This window comes from Perca fluviatilis, chromosome 14 (assembly GCF_010015445.1).
Source record: "Perca fluviatilis chromosome 14, GENO_Pfluv_1.0, whole genome shotgun sequence".
Lineage (NCBI taxonomy): Eukaryota > Metazoa > Chordata > Actinopteri > Perciformes > Percidae > Perca > Perca fluviatilis.
Window position 1 is genome coordinate 3,842,128 of NC_053125.1, and position 20,226 is coordinate 3,862,353.

Here is a 20,226-nt window from a genome sequence, read left to right on the forward strand (position 1 = left end):
GCACACATTCTGATGAGTCACAGATTTCGGTGTAACACTGGAAAAGCCTGTGTTACATCCAGCCAGGTAAAAGGTAGCAGGAGATATCTTTATATAGGCCTAATTGTGTGAATGCTGATTCAGCATTGTTATCCGATTCTTAAATTTTCTTTGGTCGCCTCTAACTTCTGCATATGTTCAGCTACAAAAAACATTTGTTCTGCTATTTATACTTTTTAAAATATTAAGCTGTTTACTTTTTTCGATTAAAGTCAATAAGAGCAGGCTTCAAATCCTCTTCTACTACTATATTGTTATTGTCGTAAAATGCTACTCCTACTTCATATTTTCACCTACAGACACCAATCAAACTTTAAACCATTCACAAAACTTCAGCTATTAGGCTCTATCTCAGCAGTTTGATATATTTAACAGTTTTTGTGAAAATTAAGTTTAAGTTTACTTTCAGGAAGTTTATAATGGGTATGTATTGTGTGACTTACAGTGGATGATGTCATCACTAGAGCACGGAGCCTTAAAAAAATCATCTTAGTCCCTTCTCTATAACTTTCTTTCAGGCCCACAATTTGGGTCATACAACATATATACATCAAAACATAGGTATGCTACTTGGTGAGCTTCCAAATGACAATAGTTCCAAATCTTCCTCCATTCGCTGCCCATGTTAAACAGCCTTTACATTTCCACACAAAGGCACAGCGAAACACTTTTTTTTTAATCGCTTTATATCAATACGTTCCCAAAGAACTTGTGTCGCTGAAGATGAGGTCATTTCACTTATGCCCTATAGTTTAGGCTGTCTGAGCCTTTCACAGGTCGCTCTTAGTGTCTGTTAATGGCAGCAGTCCGACAGGTGACAGGTTGTTAGCGGATTACAAACATCAGAGATCGAAGCAATCTCCTCTGTGTTTACAAACATGGCCACTGAATGACGCAGCATTTTCACCAGACAGTCAAATTGCAACTACAGACAATAATATGTTGTTCGCTTGCCACTGCTGTGCCACTGTTGTAACACCTACAACTTTCATACAATATGGCTATTATACAACTTTTAAAGATATATTAATTAAAACAATTATCATGTTTCCACATTAATTACAACTACAACTTCTTACACATTTAAAGGTTCAATATGTAATACTGACAGCTAGTGTTTAAAAAAGTTACTGCAGTACAAATTCAAAATACTGGAGAGAGTCGTCTCCCCCGCCCCCTCCTCCCCAGAGTCGAAGTTCACGGAGGTTGCCAGGCTGAGATCGCAGCATTCACAACAATGACGAATGCTAGACGAACGCTAGACGATTGTCTCACATAGTCAGACATTATTTCACAGCACAGCGGAGTAGCTAACGTTAGATGCTGGCTATATTGACAGTCATAAAAGCCCGTGCTCACGCGGAGCTCTGTACCCAACTGACAGACAGTTTTTCGGCTTAGAATTACAATAGGAACCGCTAAAAATACCACTACCTTGCCGACTGAACACACTTCGTTGGCTTAGAATTATGGCAACAATCGCTAAACACACTGCAATCTCACCGTCCTCTCTTCCCGATTTACAGCCCCCCTCTTGTGGCTTAAAATAACTCACCATTGTCGGCTCCGGCCAGTGAACTACACTTTGTAAACAGCCATGGGCTGCTTGCCTGGTCCCCGGTAACGTTAGCAGGGGTAGCATGGCGGCGATTTATTACAGTACATATATTACATATTGGACCTTTAACCAGCAATTAAGTTTAGCTTTAGCATTAGCTTTTCAAAAAAAATAATTAAAACCATTCCCTCTTTTCCAACTATTCTCACTACTTCAACTTCTTCTTACAGATTTAAGCTATTAATCCAGTTTAGCTTTAGCAATTCAGCATTCACACACATTTTCTGCAGGAAATGCCTTTTCTAGTTGTATTTTAATTTTATTTCAGAAGTTATCTGTTGTAGTTATGGCTGATACTGGGGCAGGACCATCACAGAAAAGAAGGAAATTAAACAAAGAACAACTAAAAGCTAAAAGGGAAAGTGAAAGACGACGGGTGAAACTGAGTCAATCTCGGTCGGGCTTTCAATAGATGAAGACAATTACATGATTGTAAATCATTCAAAAAACGTCCCCAAATTGGCCCTCAGGTATGTAATATGTCTATTCTATTCATAAAATAACTTTACAATGCGCAATGTGGATGTACGCCAGTAGTAGTAGTAAATGACGTATCTCTTCCATTTATCGCGGACGTTTTATTCCTTTTATTCCATGTTTGTATAGGCCTACTATTTTCTTTTCCCTTGTCTCCCTGTACTTGTGTAAAACGTCTTTGGGTTTCACGAAATGCACTTTATAAGTCTAAGTTATTATTACGTTGGTTGCTACAACAATCTCTTAAAGGGGTGATAGAATGCAAAACCGATTTTACCCTGTCATAGTTGAATAACGACAGTTTGGTGGGTAAATAGGACATACATAGAAGCTCAAAATCCCACTGACACCCCTTTACTATGAAAATCTCATATTTTGAAACTGCCTCTGAAAACGGGCGAATCCCAACAAAGCTGAGTTGCTTGCGTAAGCGTCTCAAAATCCGGAACCTTAAGAGAACAGTCACGCCCCAATATTTACATAGGCTACACAACTGACCTGAGATCAGGTAGTCTTCTGAATCTAGCTAGTTCACGCAGATCTCTGCTATTCCATTACAAAATTCACTTCTGAAACTTTTTATGCGGAAATCAACCATATAAAGCTCGAATATGGGCCGCTTTACGAAAATGGATGGCTAATTGCAAATTTTCTCCGACTGTGTGTCGGGAGTTTAGTGCCGGTGTTGGTGCTGCCTGGGTTGCTACATCGCCGCCCTGACCGCAGTGTCAGCGAGCTTGTCGACCAGAGTCTTTTACCGCGCGCCCGCAGGTTCCAGTTAATCTTATAATGGGTATGTGTGTTGAGTTATTTAAACAAACAATCGGGAAATAAACGCCTCTTGTCCGCGAGTCTCATTGATAGATCCGCGGTGAGATGGAGTCCATCAATGAGAGCTAGCTAGCCTCCTCCTAACTCTGACATTCACAAAAATACATTCAATTGAAATCCGAAATCGGACAAGTGTTAGCTAAGCTTTGTAAGACCTTGAGGAACCTGTAATATTCATGCCGTGACGAAATTCAAACTGTAAATATACTTTAGTTATGCGAAAGTGAGCAAGCTGCGGTATTTCCCCATTGTAATGAATGGGACATATAGCAAGCAGCTGTTCGTCCTACAAGAGGCCTATGCGTTCATAAAAATGCCTTAAAATCAAATCGGACACAACGGTTAGCTTTATAAGACATTGGGGAATGATGTTGTATAAGTGGGGGTGCGAAATTCAAACTGTAAATATAATTTAGTTATGGCGACAATGTAGCTAGCTAGCTGCGGTATTTCCCCATTGTAATGAATGGGACATATAGCAAGCGCTGTTGTTCCTCCTACAAAGACGCATGCTTGCGTTCATAAAAATGCCTTAAAATCAAATCCGGACACAACGGTTAGCTTTATAAGACATTGGGGAATGATGTTGTATAAGTGGCGTATGAAATTCAAACTGTAAATATAATTTAGTTATGACGACAATGTAGCTAGCTAGCTGCGGTATTTCCCCATTGTAATGAATGGGACATATAGCAAGCAGCTGCTCGTCCTACAAAGGCTACCGCGTTCATAAAAATGCCTTCAAATCAAATCGGACACAACGGTTAGCTTTATAAGACATTGGGGAATGTGTTGTATAAGTGGGGGGGTGCGAAATTCAAACATAAATATAATTTAGTTATGGCGAAAGTGTAGCTAGCTAGCTGCGGTATTTCCCCATTGTAATGAATGGGACATATAGCAAGCAGCTGCTTGTCCTACAAAGCGCACGCGTTCCTAAAATATCCTTAAAATCAAATCCGGACACACGGTTAGCTTTATAAGACATTGGGACATTCAAAACCGTAAATGTATTATTTATAGATATAGTTATGCCGGCAGCTGGCCGCGGAGCCCGTAGTGCAGTATCCACCTTAGGGTGACTTTGCCCTGGGTATGGAGCCCAGCAGGCTGCCGCTTTTCGTCAGACTGTGTGGAGCTCCTAAAGTCCGACACGTCTTACCAAATTTGCAATTAGCCATCAATTTTTTATAAACGGCCCCCCATATTTGAGCTTTATATAATTGATTTATCGCTAAAAAAGTCTCAGAAGTGAATTTGGTAATGAAACATTGTACTGTCTGGAATATGAGATTCTGTCGCTTCTCTAATGTATGTGTATTGGGGATTCGCTCCAACCAATCAATGCGCGTCTCTAATGTCTGCATGGTAACGGTGGCTCAACCAATCACCGCGCGCTCATCTAAATATTCATGACCATACCATATTTGGAAGAAAAGCTCTTGTTACAAATAGGGCCAAAACACAGGGATGCATAAGGGCCCATAAAATATCAACCAGGCCATTTTCAGCCCAACCAATGTTACATACCCCATTAGGAGACCATAAGGAACAGTGTGAAATACCCTATATAATCATTCTATCACCCCTTTAATGCTTTGGCTCGTAACACAGTGACAGGGATACTGTTACCCGGTTTATCTCATGATACATCCAAAGTAGGCTAAGTTACCGTATGCAACACTTGAAATGCAACGATGCATCTGTAACGTTTTCTCTTATTGTAAATGAATGATTTTCTGTCTAAGCAAAATATTCATTGCGACTATATGACCTCCCGGAAACGCTACCTCAGAAATCTACAGTGGGTAATACATCACCGTAAAGAAAAAATCTTTTTAAAAAAAGACGTGCGAGAGATATCGACTGTGCTTTGTTGTTCACCAAACTCCTGGGCAGTTCAGGGCTTGTGTTTGGGGTTTTAAAACTTTCTTATGGAAGCGGTAGAGGCAGTGATGTTAGTGTTGTTGGGACCAAGCAGGGGGTTAAACATTGATCTTAACCAAAAATGGCTCAGATTGAGCTGACTGCAGAGACAAAGGATCTTGGCCTACATGTGAATCCCAAAGCCAGTTTCACCAAACTCCTACAGGCTGCCACTTTGGGAGTCCCCAAAATGGAGGTTCTACATTCAACACATGGAGGGCAAGGCAGACTGGTGGTGAGACAAAGAACTGCTTCACACCTGTGATAACGTTGCGCTTTTCCCATTGGCTGTCGGGTCTTTGAATGCACCACCCCGCCACTAGGAGGTGTAGGAAGGATAAAAGCTGTCGGCGCTTGTGTTTCTTTGCTTTTTCCACGGTGACCCAGGTTACTACAGGAAGCACACTAGTCCGGGCTAGCTAGCCAGCATCACCTCGCTGGTCGAGTTGGAGCTGGGACAATTTTATATCTGTCAGCAGAGAGCAGAAGCCAGCAGGCAAGTGTTATTTACATAAACTTCTGGTGTACCTACAAACTTTACAATCCATTGTTTTATGAGTAAATAACCTATTTGTACTACTGTAGACGTTTGGTATCATTTTGGGCATTATTAGTTGGGTAATGTTAAGAGACACTTTGGATCCATTAGCCCCTGCGCTAAGGTTTTCAGCTGATAACACTACTCTACGCTAACTCTCCCAATGTTAGACCCAGGTGAAAAAAGCTTCTGGGGGGGGGTGTTTGGCTCGAGGTCATGGTGCAAAGGACCCTAGGGTGAATTACTCCGAACCATCACTTTAAGTAGCTGATTAAAAACCGTAAGCGCTACCTGCTAAATCACTCCTTTCATGGAGTTTAGTTACTGTCCGCGAGATAATCGCGGTGAATCAGCTGTTGATGACCAAAGTTTCCCTCGGTAAATCAAAAGTCTCAGTCTGTCCTAACTACACGTGGGGTCCAGACCTGGGTGGCTGAGGGAGCTGGCTATTATCGATAATTAAGATCAGAATGTTTTGTTTTTCCTCCTTTTACTCTTCTCCTTTTACTAAAACACACACAAACATACACACGGACATAAGCTAGCCACGTAGCTCCCGAGCTAACGCTGCTAGCTTAACCACGTGAGGTCCAGGGGTCGGCTTACGTTTGTACAGAGCTAAAACCAAGGGGGTAATGCTGCGTTCCAGGCAACCCGTAACTCGTGTTTTCACAACCTTCTACTCGTGAAAGAACCCTGGAACGGCAGTCAAACCTGTAAAATACTACCCGTGAACTCGTACCAGATCGTTGTACTCCCAGTTACAGTTTTTGACGTCACACACACATAAACAACAATTTGATGCTGTACAGACGCCGTTTATTAACAGTGATAAGTAGAAATAAATAGACATAAATAGGCAACGTAAAGTAACCTAGATAGCTAATGTCAACGTTAGGTAGCCACTATCTAACACTAGCTAGAAGGGTTTGTGGTGACTTTGCCTGGAACGCTACCACGTCGTGAGTCGTGACTTGAAGTCGTAACTTACGGGCTAAAAACTATGTCGCAGCATAAGCTTCGCTTCAGAACCGTTCAGAACTCGAACCTCCGATGGCGCCATTTTGTTGCTACAAAGGTATCACCTCCTGTTAGCATTCCACTGACCACCATTTTTTTTTTACATCACTTGACTGCGAATAACTTTACATCTGAAGCGTTTAAAGACTATTTGTCCATTTTTTAGTTCTAAAGAAACACGACAATGTATAAAAGGCTCCATTACCTTGTACCTCACGTTATGGCTCCATAGCAGACGTTTTTGTAAAAATAGGCTAACGATTGTGTCATAACCAAGTGACTTACTGTCGCACAGTACAGGAATTACCGTATAGTACAGGAGAAGCTTGCAGGCAGTTTCGACTTACATTAGCCGTTTAGGTTTAATTGCTAATGTTAACTAGCATGTTAGTTAGCAATAATTAGCCTGTGCTTATGTTATCTCCTTACACCTACACTCTCCGTCTCTGTAAGATTGGGAATGATTGAGATTTCTCTTGGCACAGCTACCAGAAGACTTACAACTTTCAGACACGTTGCTCACGTCACATTTACGTTGTCTCCGTCAGTTGGAGGCTGCGCAGTAAAGCAAGGGATCACCGGAAAAGTGCTTCTAATAGCCTTCACTGGTCTCCGTCCAGAGCAACGGGATCTATTGGTCCATTTTATATATGTCAATGGCTAATAGGCTAGTGACAAATGGTCAAAAAGGGCTTTAGTTTTTGAGATACCCCTACCGGAGGTAGAACTAAACCCAACAATGTTTTTCCTCATCTCTAAGGTCTCCCATATATGAAATGGATTCTTGGCTAAAAATATTTTACTGCTAAGATTGTTAAATTAACATATATTGTAATACACCCCCAAACCAAAAAAGGACTAAAATATAGCCTGTCCGTATGGGAGTTAAGGCATATAAACTAATGCAGATCAATCACACAAGCTCTGAGAGCTTTGAAACTTGGCAGGTTTGTAGTCAGGAAGTTGCTTCACCTACTAGAAAAGACAGGATGTGAATATCTTGATGTATGGAATAAATAGAGACCTATAAACACATACCTAAAATAGGCGAACATGCAAAAAATGAATATCTATGCAGAATGGTTTCATTTACTTTGTGATTACTTTGCCAGGGATTATCATAGAAAGACATATGACAGCTTGTTGGAAAGGTGGGGTTGTGCTGAATCCAGCAATACCAAAGATGTAAATATAGCATGACAAATCAGGGTGTTCTTTCACTCAATGTAGGAGGTGTCCAAAATGAAAGAAAATGGAACACTGACATAATTTAGTCTCAAGTCCAAAGCTTATTATCAGTGGTGAGAAGAATGTTGAGAAATTCAAATATAAGATACATTTAATAATGAAACATTTCATATGGCACCTTATACTATACAGTCCATATGGAAACAAAGATTGAAATTAAAACACCTTACCACAGCACAAACAGGAGACCAGGAGTCAGGATTGCAGTTTGACCTAAATGAGCCTTTTAATAAAACTATAACTTAACACAATTACAAATGAAATGACTGTCTTAAATCAAACAAATGGCAATCTAACAAAACAAACACTGTGAGGGGGAATGAGCCCACTCCTCACCTCACTGAATCTCAAGCTGTTTTTTTCTAGCAGCAACCATTTGGAACATGAACTGCTTTTGGTAGCCATTCTGGGGGTTAGGGCATCTCCAGTGGCCACTTTGGGGAGGTCAGCCCCCCATGATGTTACAACTGCAACACACCACTGAAACATTTTCATTTGGGTTCCAGAGAGGGCTTTGACAGGTTACTGTGTCGTTTGGTACAAGGCTCTAACAAGGCTCTAAGCCCTTGTAAGTGCCTTGTACCAAACCGTAATGTGGCCACAGCCACCTGGTCAAACCTCTTCTCTGGAACCCAGATGGTAGAGGATGGAGGCTCAAAGAAGATGGGTGCATTGAACCTGTGATGTTCCAGAAGGCACCAGCACCTAAAGAAGCACAACAGATCTTGTGGAGCAAATCATCGGCCGTACAAGGAAAGATCACAATGAGACTGGGAGGTATGCATATCACGATGGCTTACCTAGCAAGGATCGGAAAGCTCAGTGGCGATGGTGGACTCTTTGACATACTAACTGAGTCAGATGTGTATGCAGAGGGAACATCTCGACAGTTGCTTCAAGGGAAACAGCTAGCAAGAGGAGTAAGAAGCATAAAGCTAGCCTCTGAGGCTCCTACATCGCCAGTACTGGGCCAACGAAAATTTCTTCAGGGAACACTGTCATCTTAGCTGGTGGTTTTGAATATGGTCAGGAGGTTAAGAGGTTTAGCAATTCAGGCATTGACTGCTTGACAGATCTTTACAGTGACCAGGAGGTGGCTGACATAAGGCTGGTGTTACATGCAATACATCTTGCACAGTCACATTCTCGTCTAATTGTCAAATGTGATGATACAGATGTACTAGTTTTGCTTCTGTACTATTCAAGCAAAGGGATGTTTGGATCCTCAGCAGTGTTTATGCACTCTGGACATGGCCTTAAGGAAAGATTCGTCCCTATCTGTTTGATCGCTCAGAAGCTTGGAGCAGTGCTTTGTGAGTGTTTACCTGCATGCCACGCCCTCACGGGTTGTAACACCACAAGCAGTTTGTACAGAATTGGGAAGGCCGCTGCCCTCACAAGACTGAAGACCCATCTTTGTAAGTTACAGGAAATTACTACATTTTGACTCTCTGGTAGCTTGGAAGAGGCTTTGCCTGTGGCAAGAAGGTATGCCCTCCCGTATGGCCAAAAGAAAAAGGTGGATGGGCAGCCTTGTACCAATCTGGATGAGCTGAGGTACAGATTAGCATCAGATGAGTGACAGTGGTGTGTTGCAGTCGTAACATCATGGGGGGCTGACCACTAGAGTCCGGATCGGGCCCAATTTTTCTGTCCGAGCCCAGCCTGCGTCCGACAGAGCGGTGACCGAGCCCGGCCCGAGCCTGACAGGCATTAAGAAATTTGTGTCCGAGCCCGACCCGAGCCCGACACAGTTAAAATCTCATTTTTTTCCTCATACTAATGACACATGTAGGCTACGTTTTTGTGTGGAAAGCCAGTTTTTATTAAGCAACTATAGGAAGGCATTCGGCAATTGTCAACAGATGAGCGCATCAGCGCACACGGGGCAACAAGCACGCATTAATAAGATGTTAAAATGTTCAATGTGTTAACCTCTCCTCATCGCTTCGTTTCCAACCGTGATCAGAAAACCAGGGGAGACTCGTTACCTCCAGGGCCCACGTTATAACTTGAATAACATCGGGGTTAAAATCCTGTTTCTGGTGAGCAAATGACTGAACTTGGCTTTCAGTCTGGGGTTTATTTCGGACACCGCACACACTGTGTACAACTCTGCTCTGGTTGCAGCTACACGTCTGCTTCTTCTTTCTTCTGCCCACTTACCACACACACACACACACACACACACACACACACAACCACACACGCACGTGACTGAGCCCGACCCGAACCCGACCATAATTTCTAAATATCTGTCCGAACCCGGCCCGGCCCGTCGGGTCCCGTCGGACTCAGGTCGGGTATCCATGACTTACTGACCTCCCCAAAGTAGCCACTGGAGATGCCCTAACCCCCAGAATGGCTACCAAAAGCAGTTCATGTTCCAAATGGTTGCTGCTAGAAAAAAACAGCTTGAGAAGAGCTTGAGATTCAGTGAGGTGAGGAGTGGGCTCATTCCCCCTCACAGTGTTTGTTTTGTTAGATTGCCATTTTTTGCATGTTCGCCTATTTTAGGTATGTGTTTATAGGTCTCTATTTATTCCATACATCAAGATATTCACATCCTGTCTTTTCTAGTAGGTGAAGCAACTTCCTGACTACAAACCTGCCAAGTGTCAAAGCTCTCAGAGCTTGTGTGATTGATCTGCATTAGTTTATATGCCTTAACTCCCATACGGACAGGCTATATTTTAGTCCTTTTTTGGTTTGGGGGTGTATTACAATATATGTTAATTTAACAATCTTAGCAGTAAAATATTTTTAGCCAAGAATCCATATCATATATGGGAGACCTTAGAGATGAGGAAAAACATTGTTGGGTTTAGTTCTACCTCCGGTAGGGGTATCTCAAAAATTTTGGGGCATTGTCACTAGCCTATAAAACACATGAACAGGGCAGGGTTAAGCGTGCGCGTTGCCTAGAAACCCCCTCGACCTTTTCAACCCCTCCTCGTGCACCCAGCACCACTACTCTTGAGGCTAAATAGTTTTGTGCAGCTCACAGGAGTAGCCATTTTGGGAGTCGTTTTTGTGTTAGAACTACATTTCGATACCGCCCCTCCACTTTCACTCACACTCACTAACCATATTCATGACTTTATTAATATTGATAAAACATATTTGATAATTTGCCAATGATCAAATCTGTACCCTACGTGTATCCTACAGTGTTTACTGTACGGGATTCTCAGACCTCCACAAAACTCACCGCGATATGGGGTTGTGTTTCTCCAAACGTTTTTTTCTGCTATTTACTCGCAAGACTGGCGATAGCAAACCTAGACTCTTCTAACCTAGACTCTTCTAAGCATCAAAAAAGGGCTCTCACTAACTTTCAAAGGTTGTAAACTTATTTCAATTCGGCAGTAGGTGTCGTTCTTCAAGTCGTTTGTCATCACCAAAATACGTGTGTGTGTGTGTGTGTGTGTAATCCTTCTGCTTTTACCTCTTGATAAGTGCCATCTTGTTTTCCGTTGGAACAATTCATATTATAACGTATATGCGGCAATAAAGATTTAAGATTTAGCGGATCTGTAGTTCGAATGAGACATTACGACAATAACAATATTGTCGTAATGAACTACAGATTCGCTACCCGATCTGGCAAACTTGCACATTGTAATGTAATGGACAATTCTGCTTCCAACAGTAGGGGGACCGAAGCGGGAAAAGTGCTTTAGTGTTTCTTTAATATCCTTTGGTGAATTTAGCAAATGTTTTCTGCTTTCTGCTTCTTTTTTGCCGGTTCAGCCATGACGAAATTGTGAAAAACTCCATCGCTACCTTGTTAGCCGGTTCCTGAATGGCCGTATGTGTGCAGTGCTGTGAAGCAATTCGTTACATCGCGAGACCTGATATCACGTGATATTTCCTGACACTGAGTCCGGAAAGTTGCAAGGGTGGTTTTTCTGCTCACAGGCGCTAGGAGGGGGTGAGACGACCACCATTCAACTTGAAAAAAGTCATATAACCATTCCAATGACTCCAAAGCTGTTCAGTTAAGGTCAATTAAGTTAAACTGCATAGTTCCCCTTTAAGTCGCACAAACAGCTGACTTCAGACTTGACTTGCGACTTGACCCCAAAGACTTCAGACTTGACTCAGACTTGAGCTTTGAGACTCGTCAACAACCTATTTTCATGCAATAATTGCTTATTAAATCTAAATTCATTCATGTATTTCTAGTTTTTTTTATTGCCGCTTATACGTTGGGGAAACATATGACGAGCTGCATGTCCCCTGCCCTTTGCCATAATGTGCAATGTAACGCACGCACTGTGCATATGTGCGTGCACTCCCATAAATGCATTGACGATGGCGACACCAAGTCCTCCCGGAGTTGTGCCTTTTGTCATTAGTTTTGCTTTCAATAACTTCGTTATGACAGTGGCAGTAAGTGAACAGCTACATGCAAGGTGTGTGACACCAAGATAAATGATGCCGGATCAACAACGTCGAACTTCATCAGGCATCTCAAAACGCACCTAGATAGGTCAGTCACTTGCTAATGTGAAAGAGACGTTAAATTTAGCATATATCGTAACATCGCAAAGTGTTGTGCTAATGCTGGGAACAGGCACATTGTATCTTTATAGTTGTATCCATATGATGTGACAGACTTAGGTTAATATTTCACCAGGTTGTTGTTAAATAGCAATACGGAAAGTATCAGTTCTCACATGTTGGCACCGTGGTTGGTGTATTAACTTTCAATACAGATGTTTCCCTCACACTTTGAACACTGACAAATGTAATACATGATGAGGTTGGGCTTTACAGCCAGTTAGTAATACATGTATTCTTTGGTGCAGAACAGGGGAGACACTTTGTTTCTCTCACTATGACTCTAGAGTCGGTACTCGCTCCAAAGCTAATCACAGTCACTCTCTCACTTCTCCCTCATGCCGCCTCGACGCACACACCAGCGCACAAGTAAGTATAAACATCAGGCCACTTACATAGACTACGGCGAAAGCTCTGCATGGAGCCTCCGCAGAACTGTAAAACAGGCTTTAGTTAGAGTTGAAATGTAGAAAAACTCCTTACTTCACTACATTTGGTAAATCACTTCTAAGAGTTTTTAATTAACTTGTCTTAAACTTGTGAATAGAAAATGTTATGTAGAGATTAGCATTTAAACTTGATTAATATCTCCAGACATCTTGTGTATTTCACTACTAAATGAAGGAGAAATTACTGCCATGCTCAAATTACAACGAGATGTTGTTTCAATGATTAACATGCCAATTTATACCAATAGGCACTTAGTCAACATGAAGGGCGCAGGGTTGTTTACTGATTCTTATAGTTTTTTTATTTTAGATTCAGGAGGCCAGGTGTAGTTTCCTTTTAGTTTTTGGAGAGCATATGTTTTTAAAGGTGCCCTGCCATACAAAACCGTTTTTAGTTGCATTTTTTAAAATATGTTAGGTCCATATGTGTTTGTTATGTTGTGAATGTGAAAATGAACTGCTACCTCCTTTGTCAGCTCTAGCCACTGAAAAGAAATAAGCAGAGAAATCAGGCTAATTACAAAAGCTGGTCAGTCTGACATCATATTGCCTGAGCTCATTACTATTCATGAGCTTGCCCAGTTGGGCTGGGTAAAGGATTCTGACAGCCAGGCTCTCATTGGCTAGCTGTTAGACAATCAGATTAACAGCTTAGCTTGTTGAATATTAATGAGAACTGGCAGAAATCGAGCTGCGTCTTCCTGTAGGCTTTCATACCACGCTAGAATGGCTTGAAACAAGGTAACCAAGGCATTTTTTCCACAAAAAATGTTAGAGTCCATGGTTAGAACTTCAGACATTACCACAAAGAAATTAAATATGTGTGGCAGGGCACCTTTAAGCATTTCTATACAAAGATAAGAATGGAAAAGCTGTATGAAATGAAATGCCATGACCTGGATTCAAACACATCATCATTGATGTCTAACATATGATTCAGAATTCTAAATCTCCAGAACGTCTAACATCTTCTTCAATGAAAATCTCCTGTATACATTTAAAAAATGATAATTGCTAGAAAACTAGTAGTGCTCTCAGAAGCGAGTAGTACTTCCCCTGCTCATTATTCCGGTTTATTTGCGTGGACACTCCAAAAGCCTGAGGTTCCACATGAATCATATGATAATGCTAAATTAAAAAACACATCCTAACACAGTAGGAGACCCTAAACTGGGGGAAGGAAAAATAGTTTATTTAGAAAAATCCTGACTCAAAGCCACTTTCATTATACATCTAATGTTAGTGAGGAGTGAACAAAAAAGGAACAAGCATAAAACAGCATAGTGAAGATAGAAGGAGAAGAGGATGTTTTTTTCTCACTGATAATATTTCAAATCCTAATCAAATAACAATGCCTGGTAAGCCCATTTCTCATACAGTAGATGGGGCAAACAGAGACTCAAGTCTTTAGGTTGGGTTTGCTTCAAACGCTCAGGGTCACAACAAGCTACTGAGCAGTCAAAACACAAACTAGGCCATGCCAACAAGGGTTAGACTCATACGTATGTATGAAAGTAACCTCCTTTTCTATTGCTTGAAATTGTATCCCCGGCTTGCACGTGAGCTCCAACAAGCACAATTGACTGTGTTTGCGAGCGGGAAGTCAGAGAGGATTCATCTTAATAATATTAATTCATTTTATTTATATAGCACTTAAAAACAGATAAGCGCTTCACAAGACAATTAACAACTAAATGAGGCAGAGGTTTCCGGTTCCGCGGAGAGGATGGCAGCTTAATTTGTTAGCTCCCGACGGTGTCTTAAAAATATACCCCTAAATTACTCTTTTTGCTAATACCTGTGAATTTTTGTCAAGATGGAAAAGGGGGTTTCTACCAGAAGTAGGAAAACCGCAAATTTGGGACGAGACCACTTCGAGCCATAGTGACCGAGGCAACTCCCCGGAGATAAGCCCTCAGGGCGGCGACACACCTGAGCCCAGTCTGCAACGGATCCTGGATGAACTACATGAATTTAGAAAAGATAATAACGTGCAACTGGCGGACATTAAACAAGAAATACAAGGCGTGAATGACAGACTGGACGAAGCGGAGGGTAGAATAGAGGAAACAGAGACGGTGCTACAAGCGGCATCGATGCTAATTAAGAGGCTAACCCAACGCCAAGCTCAGTTGGAAGATAGGCTGATAAACCAGGAGGGTCGTGCACGTAGGGAGAATCTGCGGATTTACGGTATACCCGAAAATAAGGAAGGGGCCGACATGGTTCATTTTCTGGATAATTTGTTTAAAAAAGCGCTAGGCCTTTCGGAAGACCAAGATTTGGGAATTGAACGAGCACATCGAGCAATGACTCAAAAGCCAGACAGTGCGCAGGGTAAGCCCCGCTCCATCGTGGTAAAGTTTGGGAGCTACCGCACAAAAGAGGAGATTCTCCGGAAAGCATGGATGAAAAAAGAAGTATTCTGTGACGAGACGCGTTTCTTTGTTGACCATGACTTTCCAGTTGAAGTGCTTAAAAAATGCAACGAGTACGCGGGTGCCAAAAAAATACTGAAAAATGTACGTATCAGGTTTCAGACCCCATATCCTGCGAAGATGCGGGTGTTTTTATGAGGATGGCACCTGTCTCTACCAGGACGCAGCAGAAGCAACAAGAGATATGGCAGCTCGCGGATTCCCTGTCGCCGTCGTACCGTCCGCAGCGGTCCCGGATCATGAGGAGATTCAACTCTTGTCTTCGTGGCAGACGGCGAGTAAACGACGACATGTGCGGAGCGGTGTCCAAAAGCTCGGTGCAACAGGGGACAATACACAAAAAAGCCATCACGCACGATTCAAGGAAAAGCTCCAGGGATTCAGAAGACCTACTACTGAGGACTGATGCCTCAAGGTCACTTCATAAAGTCGAATAACTTTAACTAGAGGTAATTAATTTAAAGGGCTCCTACTTTCATTTTAAGTTAATGAAGGGTCGGGATAACCAAATTTTGAGTATGCTTATGTTTTGTTCAGCACAAAATCTTGCTAGTGTGTGGACAATATATAGGGCCCTATCTCCGCGAAGAGGTGGGAAATCTCCCTGTTGGGACCTAGACTATTCAGGGCCTTGCAGGGCTGTCTTGATACGAGCCTCAACCTTGGAAACACGTGTTTTATTTTGGTTTCATCATGGTAATGTTGTCATTGTTTACTTTGTTCGTTATTGTTTACTACATGTTCTATGGGAGAGATTTTGTTGGTGCATAAACTTTATAAAACTGGATAAGAAAAGTATGAATATACAGGACGTTAAGATAGTATCACTTAATGTGAAGGGCATTTCAAACCCAGTAAAGAGAAGTAAAATTTTATCAAAAATGAAACGGGAAAATGCTCAGATTGTCCTCTTACAGGAGACGCATCTCTCTGTAACAGAACATGAAAAAATTAGAAGATTGGGATACACAAGGGCTTATTATTCTTCCTATAAATCTGGTCGAAGAAGAGGGGTAATAATATTAATCTCACAAAAAATACCTTTTGAGTACATATCAGAGATATCCGATAAGGAAGGGAGATATATAATGGTTACTGGAAAGATAAATAATGCAATAATCACAATATGTAATGTTTATGTTCCTCCTGGAAGCAGTTTTGGTCTGTATAGGAACATGTTTGATTTAATGGTGAAAGCAACAGGACTCGTAATCTGCGGGGGTGACTGGAACCTTCGCCTTAACCCTGAATTAGATGCATCCAAAAAGGTACCTACTACATCGCTACATAAGAAAGTTAATCTCATGGTGGAATTGGGCATACTAGACATCTGGCGAGACTTCTATCCACTAAGACGTGACTACACTTTTTATTCATTCCCTCATAACACATATTCTAGAATAGATTATTTTTTTGTGTTTAAGAGAGATCGCTCCAAAATAAGTTTTTGTGATATTGGCTCTACGGACCTGTCAGATCATGCTTCTGTTTCTTGTGGGGTCCATATCAGTGATAATCCACGTAAAACATTGTGGAGATTGAACACAAGTGCTTTAAACAATCCATCATTTGTGGCTCAGATCAGAAAGGAAATAAAACAGTTTCTGGAGGAAAACGATAAGGGAGAGGTTGATGCGGTAATAGTGTGGGATAGTGTTATTCGCGGGAAAATTATATCTTGGTGTGCTTACAATAGGAAAAATAAACAATTAAGACTTACTGATCTTAACAAAGAATTAAAAAACCTTGAAGTGCAACACAAAAGGGCACCAGCCTCTAATTTGCTGACCAAAATTAAGAAAATCAGAAATGAAATTGACTTAAAATTTGGTAGTTACTCTGGCTATAAATTGAATGTACATAAGACTCAATTGTTGGCTTTTAATTACTCCCCGTTTTTTTATAACACCGAAGCAAAAAGCACACTTTGACCCAGGTGGTGCTAAATGCTGGACGCGGTGTGGCGCTCGGGAGGCTGATCATTGGCATGTGTTTTGGGAATGCCCAAAGATCAAACCATTTTGGGCAGAATTTCACAAGATCTTGAATACTATACTCAACAATAAAGTACCTTTACAGTTTTCCTCTCTTTTTTTGGGGAATTGTGAGTTCCTGGCCAGAACTGCTGATAAGTATTTATATGCCATTCTTACATCTGCCTGCAAAAAAGCATTTACAAGACGTTGGCTGCTTCCCGACCCTCCCACAGTTTCAGAATGGACAGATATCGTTAATGGGATATATGTAATGGAAGCAATTACCTTTTCCATTCGTCTAAAGAAAAGTAAATTTGTTAGTCTGTGGTCCAAATGGGTCAAATATGTAAAGCCCTTAAGATCGGACTTTGTAGAGGTGCTGAATTAATGATCGTGTGCTTTTCATTTTTTATTTCTTTTCTTGTCTATTTTATGTCCCAAACAATGTAGTTATTTGTACATTTTGTAATGCACAAGTTTTTTCTCTCCCTACTTGTTCAAAATATGTATATGTTCTGTTAAAAAAACAAACAGCAAATGGACAGATACTATTACTACTTGTATACTGTAACTCTATTTTGCTGATTGAAAATAAAGAATATATAAAAACTAAATGAGGCAAAAGTAAAAATAATTATTAAAACAGAGCAACATATATCAATAATAGTATAATAATATTAAAACAAGGCGATAGAAACAAATGCATATACATTTCATGAGTTTGGGAGCTCTGACAGCATAAGCCTGATCATAAAACATGCAAAAAGTGGCTGACTAGATGATCTCAGTGTTCAGGCCCCTAGGGTGTAGGAGATCAATTATATCATGTTTTAGTTACTGCAGTAGCAACTGCTAATGGATGGTAGCAGCCAAAAAATACAACAAACTTATTAGCTTATTAAATAAAAAAAACTGAAGGGAAATTATTACCAACATTACTTTGCTGTCCCTCCCAGTTCCATGTCCAAAGCGCAGTTGGACATGGAACTGGGCGGGACAGCAAATCTCCCACACATAACATCTTCCTGTTGATATCTACACCTGCCCCAGGACAACAGTATATTTAGCAGGGACAAGGACTGCAATGCAGATTGAAATGGGTCTTCCAAATTGGCACAAATTAGGGTAAAATATACAAAATAAATACATTTTCTAAAAAAACACCTAAAATCCTTAAAGATGCAATATGTAATACTGACAGCTAGTGTTTAAAATAGTTACTGCAGTACAAATTCAAAATACTGGAGAGAGTCGTCTCCCCCGCCCCCTCCTCCCCAGACTCGAGTTTCACAGAGGTTGCCAGGCTGAGACCACAGCATTCACAACAATGTTGCTAGACGCTTGTCTATTGACAGTCATAAAAGCTCGTGCTCACAAGGAGCTCTATACCCACCTGACAGACACATTTCCTATGTTTAGAATTACAGTAGGAACCGCTAAAAACAACAACCTCGCCGTCCTCTCCACCCGACGGACAGACACACTTCTTAATTAAATTAGCGGTTACACTTTACTTGAAGTCAGGGTCATTCTCTCCTGAGGAAGCCATTGTATATGGTGAAACATAGAGAGGTCAACTTTTAAACTTCTTTCAAAACCCTTGATGGCAACCTTTTTACTTGGATTTTAAACCTTTTTTTTAAAGCAGTGATTGCTTTTAAAACAAGGATTTTAACCTGCAACAGCCTATTTTAAACAAGGATTTTAACAACAAGCCAGCCAGCCAGGACACCTAAGGGGTGAGTTACATTTTAACAACACTGTGTGTGCAAACCAAAGACCTATAACTCACCACCTATACAGGATGGCTTTTTATCAACCTTTAGTGCGGCTTTTTATCCTGTTTTGAATATGTTGAAAACTGTCTGGACACCAAAGGAGAGTCCCGTGCTCTCGGGCAAAGGCCTAAGCAACAAACAAGGCCTCCTAACCTGTGAGTTTTAAGACTTAGGGTTAGGTTTGGGTTAAAACGCCCTTAGGGTTAGGGTTAAAGTTAGCGTTAGGGTTCATGTGTCATGACTGTGTCCTCTCCACCCGACTGAACACACTTTATTTGCTTAAAATTACAGCACCTGGGACTTTCGGTTTGCAACCAGCGAGGGAGGACATGCAAGCGTGAGGCCCACAGGCGTACCTCGACAGTTACTTTATTTTCCGTGATAACCATGGTACTATAACACTAGAAAAGAATTTACTATTTGTAGTGGCGCATGGCACAATATAACCTAAGGGGTCTTAAGGATATTATACCGCTGTCTAAACGAGCAGCCAGGCCCGTACATACATCCAAAATGGCGACCGGCTCCTCTAAAGGTGGAAGCCCCACTCTTGATGCAGTTATGGCGGCTATTCAGGAAAGCAAGGAAGATATATCAAGACAGATGCTAAAACAACTTCCATTCAGTCCTCACTCTCTAAAATTGAAATGGCGATATTGACTCTAGCTGACCAAATTGAAGAAATGGAGGGACGCATATCAGCAAATGAGGACAACATTAAAGACGCCACCACGCACATTGGGTCACAGGAGAAGGAGGTACAGTCCCTAAAAGACAAAGTGGACGATTTAGAGAACAGGAGCCGGCGTAACAACATCCGCGTAATCGGCATCCCCGAGGAGGCTGAAGGCCGTGATGCTGCAGGATTTTTGGAGCGAGTCATACTGGAAATCCTCGGTATCGCAAACTTTCCTACCCCCATTACCTGCGAGAGGGCTCACCGCTTGGGAAAGCCTCCCGCCGGCAAAGGTGACGCGCCAAGGCCGAGACCCCATGCCCCATGCCCCACTAACACAGAACGTTTAGGGAACGTTGGAGAACGTTAGTTTTTGGTTCTCTAAAGGTTAGTTTGAACCAAACCAAAAACTAACGTTTAGGGAACGTTCCCTCATGGTTATAACGTTCCCTAAACGTTAGGGGAACCAACCAACTGAAACGTTCTCCTGTGGTTGCACTGTTACCTCCACACAACGTTCCCGTTTGTTTTTTTTGGGTTGTTTTTGGTTGTTCTGAGTGCGGTTTTGAAATGTTTATTTAAACCAGCTCCATTTACGTTTTTGAAGTAGCATATAAAAGGTTTGCAGTCACTTGATTTAGATTCA

At 41.5% G+C, this 20,226-nt stretch overlaps 1 protein-coding gene across 1 annotated transcript in view; it reads right to left on the bottom strand.

The window, feature by feature from the left end:
* Positions 1 to 20,226, bottom strand: part of adam19a (ADAM metallopeptidase domain 19a) — a 314,399-nt gene that overhangs the window by 38,142 nt on the left and 256,031 nt on the right. The gene's annotated exons all lie outside the window — the stretch shown is intronic.